The sequence below is a fragment of the Manacus vitellinus genome, unplaced genomic scaffold (assembly GCF_001715985.3).
Source record: "Manacus vitellinus isolate BGI_N305 unplaced genomic scaffold, ASM171598v3 scaffold_46_pilon, whole genome shotgun sequence".
Taxonomy (NCBI): Eukaryota; Metazoa; Chordata; class Aves; order Passeriformes; family Pipridae; genus Manacus; species Manacus vitellinus.
The window spans coordinates 5459636-5470059 of record NW_021940578.1 but is presented as its reverse complement, the minus strand read 5'-3'; positions in this window follow the sequence as shown (position 1 = coordinate 5470059).

Sequence of the window (10424 nt, the reverse complement as noted above, 5' to 3'; positions counted from 1 at the left end):
AGCAGGGGATGGTGAGGGCAGCCACCACCGGGGCGTGACGGCATCTGCCTGACAGCTCCCGGGCAGCCAGGGCTGGGGGAGAAGGAGAAAGAGCCACTAACGGGCAGAGTTCTATTCCATGGAGCTCTGGGCAGCACTTCCGACGACGTTTTCCTTCCCCCCTCCCTGCAAAGCAGCCCTGGAGTTTTCTACTCCAGACCTTCTGTGCTGAAGGGGTGTCGTCTCCTGGGAGAGCACCAGCTCCGGGGTCCAGGCTCCAGGGACGGGGCTGCCACCCTCCTTCAGGAGAAACCTTCGAGATGCTCAGGTTTCCTAAAGCATCTTTGCATCCCTGCTCGGTTTTTTTTGGGGGGGGAGAGGGGTTCTAACTTCAGCTGACAAAGCTTCCCCCTTCGCTCGGCTCTGCCCTCCGGAGAGGGGGCTTCACTTGGCACCTTCTCTCTGCTCTGGGAGCATTTTGGGAGGGGACACGCAGACACCCTGCCCTGCTTTTTTTGACCTCCCTTTCTGCATCCCCTTCCCGAGCTCGCTCCGGGCAGTTCCCAGGAGCACACCGACCCCAAGGCAACCACTGAGAGTCCAATTCCTTCCTCGAGGGGGAGAGAAAGTCAATCCAGGGGCTGATGCAGAGCAGAACCCTGAACCAGGAGCTGGCTGCTGACAGGTATTTTTAATGCTCCAGCTGCCTGGCAGGTGGGCCTGCAATTTAATTTTGAGCTGCTTTATGAGAACAAAACCATCTGTAATACACGGGCCAGAAAACTGTCCATGGATGGAGGGAGTTCTAAAGAGGTTTCTCCTCCTATTACAGGTTTTGAGACCAGTAGGTAAGGGATTATTGGTGGAGTTTAAAGCATAGCTTGGTGTTTATAGTGGTCCTAAGTAATTCTTTGCCTTGACTAGGCAGGGACACATCTCAGTCAGACAGCCCGAGCACCTCCATGGCCAGAGACAGCAAGGGAGAGAAAACATCTTTTATTGCATGCCATGGGATAACTGGGATATTCAGCCAAGCTTTCAGGCACACAGACCTCTCCACAGACCACCCCTGGGCAGCCAGAACTTGGGTTCTCAGTCCTGCAGGCTCTGGCAACAGAGGACAACTCCACTCTTCCAAAACCTAGCCCAAAATCACCACTGGCCTCCCTGTCTTGGCTCAGCGAGCTGGGGAGGAAGAGCACGACACCCAATCCCGGCAAATTCGGGATCGTTGCAGCCCTGCGGCCACACGACTGGCCAGACAGCTCCCTCCTGCCTCATCCTGCAAGCCCCTTGCATCACCAGCTTCCTAGAGCAGGAGAAAGCAGAGCTGGGAAAGGCTGTCCCTGGGCTGGCAAACAACTAAACGCCCATCAATCAAGGTATTAAATGGCCGGGAATGCGGCTGCCTCTGCAATCCTGAGCGTTTAGTCCATTATCCCGCGGACACTTAGCACAATTAGGGTTGCTTTGTGGCGAGCCTTTAATGTGCCAACAGAGCAGCTGAGCCACAGGGGAGATTTAGGGATCAGCAAATCTCCACCTCGGGGCAAAGCCCGGCACTCCGGAGGTCCCACCTCGCTGCAGAGGCTGGGAAATGCTGGGCAGGGCTGGGGAGCAGGGGGTGAACAGCACAGAGCTTGGAGGATGCTCAGATCCTTGTTTTCTCGTGCTGGTCTCCATGATAATTGCACCACCCCAAACACCCTGTGGAGCAGTCACCAAATGTCACCCCAAAGCATTAATGTTCCTGCCAGAGTTTTCAGTGGATTTGGCGAGATTCCAGCCCTCTGAAATAACCGAATTTTGCTCCATCCTGAAGACAGGCAGAGGTGTCAGAGTTAGAATTATCCAGAGCCATCTCCAGCCTGACATTCCAGCTGTGTACAGCTGGAGCCTGTGAGGAAAAGTGCTCCAGAAGTGCCACCAAACACAGGGAAAGTGGTACAGAAGAGCTCTGGAAACAGCAAAGAAGCCTCAAAGAAACTTGTCTCTGGGAAAGGCAGTGCTTGGAATTGGCTCTGGAGCTCTTCTTATCCCTACAACACAAGCAGAAGGTGGATTTCTCCTGGGATTAGCCTACAGTTAACAGGTCAGCTCTTCCAAAGACAAAACACCCAAGGAATAAAACCACATCCTCTCTCTCTGTCACCATTCCAAGGCTGAAAGCAGCCCTGAAAAACAAGGAAGAGCTGAGCTGGCGTCCAACAATCGAGGGCAACAAGTGGTTTCACAACCAGAACAGGACTTTCCTTTGTTCACCGCCAGCACTTCCCTCCAAACCTGAGCTTGAAAACACACACCAGCTTCCTACTCAGCACTCAGACACTCCTCCTCTGCCCAACAGGCAGACGGTGGAGATGCCAGAGATAACAGCTGCAGTGATACAGCAAAAAGGGAGGAAAGGAGAAAGGAGGTTGGGCTGCGTGGGGCTCTGAATTCCCTCTCCTGGAGCTCTGAATTCCCATTTGCATCCCACCATGTTTGGAGGCAGAACCCTTCTGCCATCACAGCCTTGGGCTCAGCACTGGCAGCAAACATGGGGCCACAGCCCCTGTCTCCCAGAATCCAGCAGCTTTTGAGGCATCTGGACACCAGCCAGAACACCAAACTGGAGCTTTAAGGTTTGGAGGAGTCTGTTCAAATCCCAGAGGTGCTTTGCATCTTTCTTCTTCTTCCTGAGGGCAAGAGGGACACCAAAACCAGCCAGTTCCAAACCCTGCCAAAGCACACCTTCCCCACTGAACTGCACTTCTGGAAGTGCACACCAGTTCCTCTGAGCTGAGAGGACAACACTGAGAGTCCCCACAGCTACAGCAGCACAAATCCTGACCCTCCCTGTGCCCAGCTCTCCCTGGAACAGGGCTGGAATGGTCCAAGTTGTGGGTTGGTTCAACACAGGGCATTGCCACTACAGCACATCCCTGCCTTGCCCAGGTTGGAATAAGCCCTGACCAGAGACATTCCAGGAAGTGGGAGCTGCATCCACACATCAGGTTATGACCAAAGGGCAAGGAGATGCTTGAACACACACGCAGCTGCTCCTGTTACACTGCCAAGACAACCCCCAGGACAAACCCTGAGACCTTCCAGGGGGCAAACCACGAGGATGGGCACGTTCTGCAGCAGCAGCAGTGCCAGGGCACTGCCAGAGAAACGTTCTGGGAGCAAGAAAAGCAGGTAGGGCCAGCAGCCAGCACCTGACTGCAGCATTTGGCTCCTACTTTTCCTGTTGGATCTGTAGGATAACACTTGGGCATCCAGACCTGAGCTACAGGAAAACAAACGTGCTCCCACTCAGCCAGGAGGGCAACCAACTTATTTTTAGTTTGATGCCAAGGGCAGGAAAAACCCCTGAGCACAGAGGAAAACCAAAAGCAGCCCCCAGGGCAGCAGGAGGAGTCCAGGGGCTTTCACCCTCAACCAGGACCTTCCTCATTCAGCAGGTTCCCCTCCCAGCAGCGCCACAACAGAAATAACTAAGGAAGGCAGGAGCATCTCGGCTTCCCCAGCCCCATCCCACTTGGCACTGGGGCCAGCAGGAGAGGAGATTCCTGCAGTGTCGTCCTCCCTGCCCTGCCACACCACCTTTGCCCCAGCCCCTGGCATCATGTGCGTCCTTGCCGAGGCCAGAAACCCTCGGCTCTCGGGATTATATAACCCGGGGAGCTAATTAAAAACCAGGGGCTCTATTTCAGACCCCGGGCAGGGTGACAGGACAAAAATACAGCCTCATGTCCCCTTTGAAGAGCGGCCAAGGCTGTTTTTTTTTTTTTACCTCGACACATCACGAAGAACTGGAGGGAGGCAAAAAAAAAATCCCGGGGTTATATTTAGGATTTAATCAGCGGCAGAGCTCGCTGGGTTTTCTTCGATGGGAGTTATTTCAGGAGGGTGGGAGGAAGAGGGGGAGCAAACAAACAAACAAACTACCCCCCCCCAAAAAAAAAAAACCCACAACCCAAGGGCAAACATAGCCCTGGCAACTCCCTCACAATGGGATGCTGCTCCGGGGCGTGAAGGGGACTTTTTGTTTTTTTGGTGCTGTTTTGAAATTAAATCTCTGTCACCTCCCCACCCTCTTGAAATCCCCGAGGCCAAAGGACACATCCCGAGGGATGGGCTCCCCTCTGCCTGTTCTCCCAGCTCCCAAGGCTTGTTCCAGGTGTCTGTAGCTGAAGGAGCTTCCCAATCCCCGTGGTTCTCCCAGAGGGAGCATCCAGCAGGGATGATGTTGCTGTTGCTCACTCTGCTGCCACTCTGAGCAGGTTTCTCTCACGGAAAACACTCCATTTTTATAAACACCTAAAAGTTCCTCAGAGCAGAGGGGAAGCTGCACCTTCCACCTCCTGCCCGTGCCCTGCTCTTATTTTTAAGGCAGGTTTTTTTTTTTACCCTTGTTTTGCCAACTCAACCAAGGCCTTTTTACACCCTCTTGGCACTTGTCCCTCGGGGGACAGTGTGTCCTGCTGCCTCCCCACAGCTGCTTCTCCCCCAGCCCCAGGCCAGGGGCAGATTTCTTGTTTGACATGTGCTGCTCACGAGCTGTTCTGGTGAGGGCCACTGCAAACCTGAAAGGGATTTAATGAAAAAAAAAAAAAAAATCTCTTTTGTAGCGCCCAGAGGAGATTAACAGACAGCAAGAGAGAGTCGTGGCACCATCCAGATAAACACACTGACAGTGGGAATGTGTATTTTCCTACCTAAAACAGGTAGCATGCTATATTGCTCCTGAAGTTAACTTGAACAGGCCAGCACACTTTATTACAATATTTCTGCAGTTCCAAATCGCTTATGCTTTTCATATCTTTGATAAGACTGTTCTAACATGTTAAAAACAAAGCCACTGCTAATAAAGCCACTAAGGTATAGACTGTTTATCCTCACAAGTTAAACTTCAAAATACAAGAGAATCATCTGCTTTCTAAGTCTTTGTTTTACTAAACGTTGTAGAGAACTGACTCAAGACACACAGTTGGGATTCCCACTGCACAGTGGGAATGGGAGGAATTTCCAGGCCTTGCTACCCAAAGGTGGGCAGGAAAAAGGAAAAGGAGGGGGTTGAATGAAAGGCACCAACAGCACAGGGATCTCCTGCCCCAGGTAGTACAAAGGGATTACCTGGAGTGCAGGAGGCAGCTGAGGGCACAGCCTGCCCCACACAAAGGTGCTGGAAAGGTTGGAATCATGGCATGGTTTGGGATGGAAGGGACCTTAAAGCTCATCTCATGGTGGAATGGGACACCTTCCACTGGGCCAGGTTGCTCCAAGCCCTGCCCAGGCCGGCCTTGAACACTTCCAGGGATGGGTTATCCACGACTTTTGATGCTCTTGAAGGTCTTTTCCAACCTCAGTGGTTCTATGAACCCCCCCCCCAGCAGCCCCACCTCTGTGGGCTGAGGGGCAGGTTGAGGCTGCCCTGCCTTTGGGGTGGTGCCTTTTCTCCCAGCTCAGCCAACAGTCCCACATCCACACCCACAATTCCCTCGGGAAGAGGGACAAACACCAACCACAACAAGGACTGGAAGGCTGGGAACCTCCCCCACGGGCTCTGGGCTCAGGAAACCTTGAGCAGGTCCTTGCTGAGAGCCAGGCTCTTCACCTGATAACACAATCAGCACAGCTGCAGCCACCCCCAGCCCAGCCACACAGAACTCCACTTCCCTCTCCTCCCCCAGCTCTGCTTTCCACACCAAGAAGCTGCAAAAAGGGAGATAAAAGGTTGTCACTCCTGCTGGGAGAGGCTTCCCCAGCTCTGAGCCCTCACCAGAGGGGCTGGAGGGAACTCTGCTGAGATTCCAGCCACGGCTGGACCCACTGACCCCCTCCCTGAGGGCACTTTTGGGGGCATCTGCTCAGTGCCCCAGGTGACAGGGGCAGATCAGAGCTCCCTGTGTCCCACACAGGGGTCCTTGGGGGCAGAGGGAGGGGACAGACAGAGAGCAGGGCTGGGGCTGCACTGGGGAGACACTCAGAGCACCCCCCTGCTAATTACTCTGAGGGAATTCCCAAGAAGATGCAGCAGCTTCTCTTATCCACATGGAAAGCTCTGACACAGAATATCCCATCCCTGGGAGTGTCCAAGGCCAGGCTGGATGGGCTTGGAGCAACCTGGGATAGTGGGAGGTGTCCCTGCCCATGGCAGGGGGTGGCACTGGATAGGCTTTAAAGGTCCTTTCCAACCCAAACCATTCCATGATTGTATAAAATCCTCTGTGATTGCAGGTCTTAACCTGTACCCAGAGTGTATCTGTGCTTGTCTTTTGGGAAGGAAAAGCCCAGTTACCTCCAGGAAGGAATGCTCAGTGTCAGTGGGGAAATCCCTGGGGGAGACTGAGCTCTGAGCAGAGTTTGTTTCCCAGCATCCATGAGCCAGGATAAGATCTGTTCCCACAAAACTGACAGAGGAGGGGGTTAGATTGGATATTGGGAAGAAATCCTTCCCTGTCAGGGTGGGGACCCCATCCCTGGAAGTGCCCAAGGCCAGGTTGGACAGGGCTTGGAGCAACCTGGGCTAGCGGGAGGTGTCCCTGCCCATGGCAGGGAGGGTGAGACAAGAAGGACTTTGAGGTCCCTTCCTACCCAAACCATTCTGGGATTCCATGAATATCTCCTCCAAGCCCTGTGACAGCCACAGCATCTGCTCCAGGAGATCAGGAGATGCACCTCCTCCAAGGTGTGCACCTCCCCAGGGCCCAGCAGGCAGAGAGAGCCCTTTTGGGAAGCTCCCTGGGATACAAACAGCAGCAGGAGCTCTCTGCAGAGCAAAATGCACCCACAGGAAGCACACGGTTCCTGATTTCCAGCCTGGTTTAATGCGAAGAATTTCCTCCTTCCCTTTGGATCCGTGCAGGAAGCTGCAAAACAGAGGCAGCCCCGTAATCTCATTAGGCTCCATCCCACGCACATTTCCTGGAACACACACACTGGGACTGCAGGAACCACTTTCCAGCCCTCCCATCACCAGGCAGCAAGTGCAGCCCTGCTTTTGGTCAAGGCAGTGAAAAAAAAATCAAAACCAACAGAATAAACATTTCTACTGCAAAGAAAGGATGAATCGATACTTAAAGTGCTGCAGCCTTAGGAATGCTGCTTCCACACACATCCCAGAGGGTGTGGGGCTGCTTTGAGCTTGGAAGTAGGTATTGGCTTTGCTCATGCCTCGGGACAGGGATGGAAACCCAAATTGTGAAATCAGTTTTCAGCGATTGGGAAATCCAAGGGCATCTGCAGTGCCAGGGTGGGAGGTGACAGGGACACTCTGGAGGCAGGTGATGGATGGTGAGAGGTGATAAACCTGGCTGGGCACGGAAAAGCTCCCAGCTCCGGGCTCCCCACTCACAGAACCCTCCTGGAGAGGGAGACCAGGCTGCTGGTTTGCTCATGGAGTGACAGAGGTGGTTGGCACCAAGAATAAAGGAACCCTTTGGCTTGGCCAGTCCTTCCCAAGTGGAGGAAAAAGCTGAATCCCCCCTTTCAGAACAAGACCCTTCCCTCCAGCTGCTTCAATGCTGTCAGTGAGAGATCCAGCATGAAAAGCCAGCCCTGGGGAAAACCTCCAGGAGAGCAAGGTCTGCCTCACTGAGCAGAGGGAGATGCCAATGCCCACCTTTTTGCACCCCCAGGAGCATCTCTGGGGCTGGCACACGAGCCAGGTTTGTTCCCCTTCCCAAGGAGCAGCAGCTCAGCCACGGAGCCACAGGCATGTTCCTGCTGAGCCCCTGACGTGCCTTGGCCATCCAAGGGGAGGAGGGCCTTGCTGGGCAGGCAGCTCAGGTGCTGGGAGCACTGGGAGCAGCCTTCCCAGTGCCTTGCTGGCTAATTGCTGTGTCCAAACAGCTCCAAAAAGCTGGGAGAGCCCAGCTGGCTCTGCTGGAGCACAAAGCCCCGATTCATCCACTCAGGTGCCTCTGAGGCTCCTGAGAAGAATCATCTCCTAGAAACCAGCCCCATTTGGACCTGGCTGCAGCTCAGGTACCACCCAGCCCCGGGGGAAGCTCTGGCAGTGGGAGGGGAAGCCTGGCTTCCCCTCCAGAGCTCTGTGCCTTCCCTAAGCTGCAGCCAGTGAGGAATTCAGGAATTCTCCTTGGCAGCCCGCAAAGGAGGTACAGCTGCATCCCACAAATGTGTTCCAGGGCTGAGAGAACTTCAGTTGTCGTGGGACCACAACGAGAGCAGCTCACTGTGCCTTGGGGAAAACCATAGGATGCTGGAAAATCACCGAGAGCCTGATCCAAAACCCCTCCTAGGCAAGGCCAGTTTTCTCTGTCTGAACTCAGGCATTAACCAACCATCCTTTATCCCTCCCTGGAAGAGGGGGGAGAACAGTGTGTTCATGCATCTCATGACCTGCCCCTATCTGGAAATAAGCAGCAGGCTGTGGGCTTGGAATTGAAATGTAATTTAAGTTGCTGCTGATGTTCCAGTCCTCATTTCCCACAGCTGAGCCTGGTGCAAAAGCACGTCTGCTCCTCCCCAGGCACTTCTGCCCAGGCAGCCTCAGCACACACAGACAAGTCCCCTTGAGCTTTGATTCTTCCACCCTCTGTGAACAAAGCCTGTGTCTAAAGCTGTCTTTGTACAGCCTGGCCAGAGAGAGAAAACCAGGAAAGCCTCAGCCAAGGTCCAGGTGCAGCCACAGCAAAGGAGGGAGGGAAAAAGGTGCCTTTTGAATGTTCTTTTTTGAGCTGGAGCTGAGCACAAGCCAGCTGACAGTCAAGGGCTGAGGTACCACCTGAGGAGATGGGAATGAAGAGCTCCCAGGAACTGCCCAGAGGGGATTTCTGGACAACCAAGGGCTTGAGCCACCAGCCAGACCCACACTCCTGGTTCCAGCCCCCAGCCAGACCCACACTCCTGGTTCCAGCTGCCCCTTCCCTGAGCTCTGCCCATCGCGTTGTTGCTGAACATCCGAGATGCCAAAACACTGACCTGGTTTTGCTTCCTGCACCAGAAGTTCCCACCTCCCCACCACCAGCCAGGCTGCCAAAGTAAGCAGCTATTGCAAATACTCAAACTTCATATTTACATTTGGATTCAGCACAGGAAGCATGTGTTTTCCCACTGCTAAGGGCAGTGGGAAAGCTGGGACCACAGGCTGGCATTGTATTCCCTGTCACTGCAGGGTTGGACAGCGAGGCTTCAGGGCACAGCTAGATGCATTTGATGCCTCAAAATGCCCAGAAACGTGGCCTGCACAAGCTTTGTAAGTCACCCTGGGGACAGCACATGGAGGGCTTTGGCCAGTCCCAACTCACCAGCCACGCTGGAGCAGCCCCTGCTTCCCACCCCAGTGGACATTTGGGATAACAAACAATCCAGGCCTTCAAAGGGAACCACCCACAGCGTGCCACAGAATTAGTCCCGGGCACAGGAACTCAGCCCTCAAAATTGAAATGTTAAAAAAGGTTAAACTGGACGCAGGGGAAAATGTTGTCAGGTGTACTCAGCTCTGGGTGTGGGACCACTCAGCATCTCCGTGCCAAGTCTCAGGGGGGTGGGGAGGCCCTGGCAAGGGTTGCCTAGAGAAGCTGTGGCTGCCCCATCCCTGGAAGTGTCCAAGGCCAGGTTGGACAGGGCCTGGAGCAACCTGGGCTAGTGGAAGGTGTCCTTACCATGTCAGAGGGGTTGGATCAAGATGGTCTTTTAAGATCCATTCTAGCCCAAACAATTCCACAATTCTATGAAATCTGATACAGAAATGGAAGCATTTCACCAGAGTATTTGTGAGCACCATTATCTGCTCATTCAGTGTCCCCAAAACTGGAAACATTTGGTCCTTGCTCTCCCAGCATCCCCAGCCAGGGGCAGTTTCTCTCTCCTGGTGCTGTGAACTTGGACATGCACAGAAGAACTGTCTCCTCCACAGAACCCCAAAGCACCAGAACCCCAGCACAAAGTGCCTCCACACCCCACTGATCACCTCTGACAGCACTCCCAGCACTCAGTCCTGCAGGACTGGAGCAACCTTTGGAGACAGCCAAGCCTCAGGAAGCTGGCATTTCCTCACTTCCCTCAGACTTTCCCTTCCTCCCAGCCACAGCATCCCAGGAAACGTGGCTGTGGAGCAAAAAGCCTGCCCTGCAGACAAGGGCAGTGCACAGGGCAGCCACCAAGTGCTCTAGGCCCTGGGAAACCCTTTTCTAGGGGAAAAAAAAATAAACAGGGAATTTGGGACTTGTGGAATTGGCACTAGGGGTGTGAGATTTATCCTCCCAGATCTTTATGGCACAGCAAAGGCTGAGCACCGAGGCAAAGGAGGGGCAGCATCACTCAGATGCCAGGCACAGCTCATGATCCCAGGAGATCCAGCTGGGGCAGCACCAGGCCATGCCATGAGCCAGGGGGAGAACAGCATCAGCCAGGGATCAGGCAGGGCAGAAAGGTGCCACAAACACCTGGCAGGTACCCTAAAAACCTGCTGGGCAAGAGGAGAAAGGCTGGGG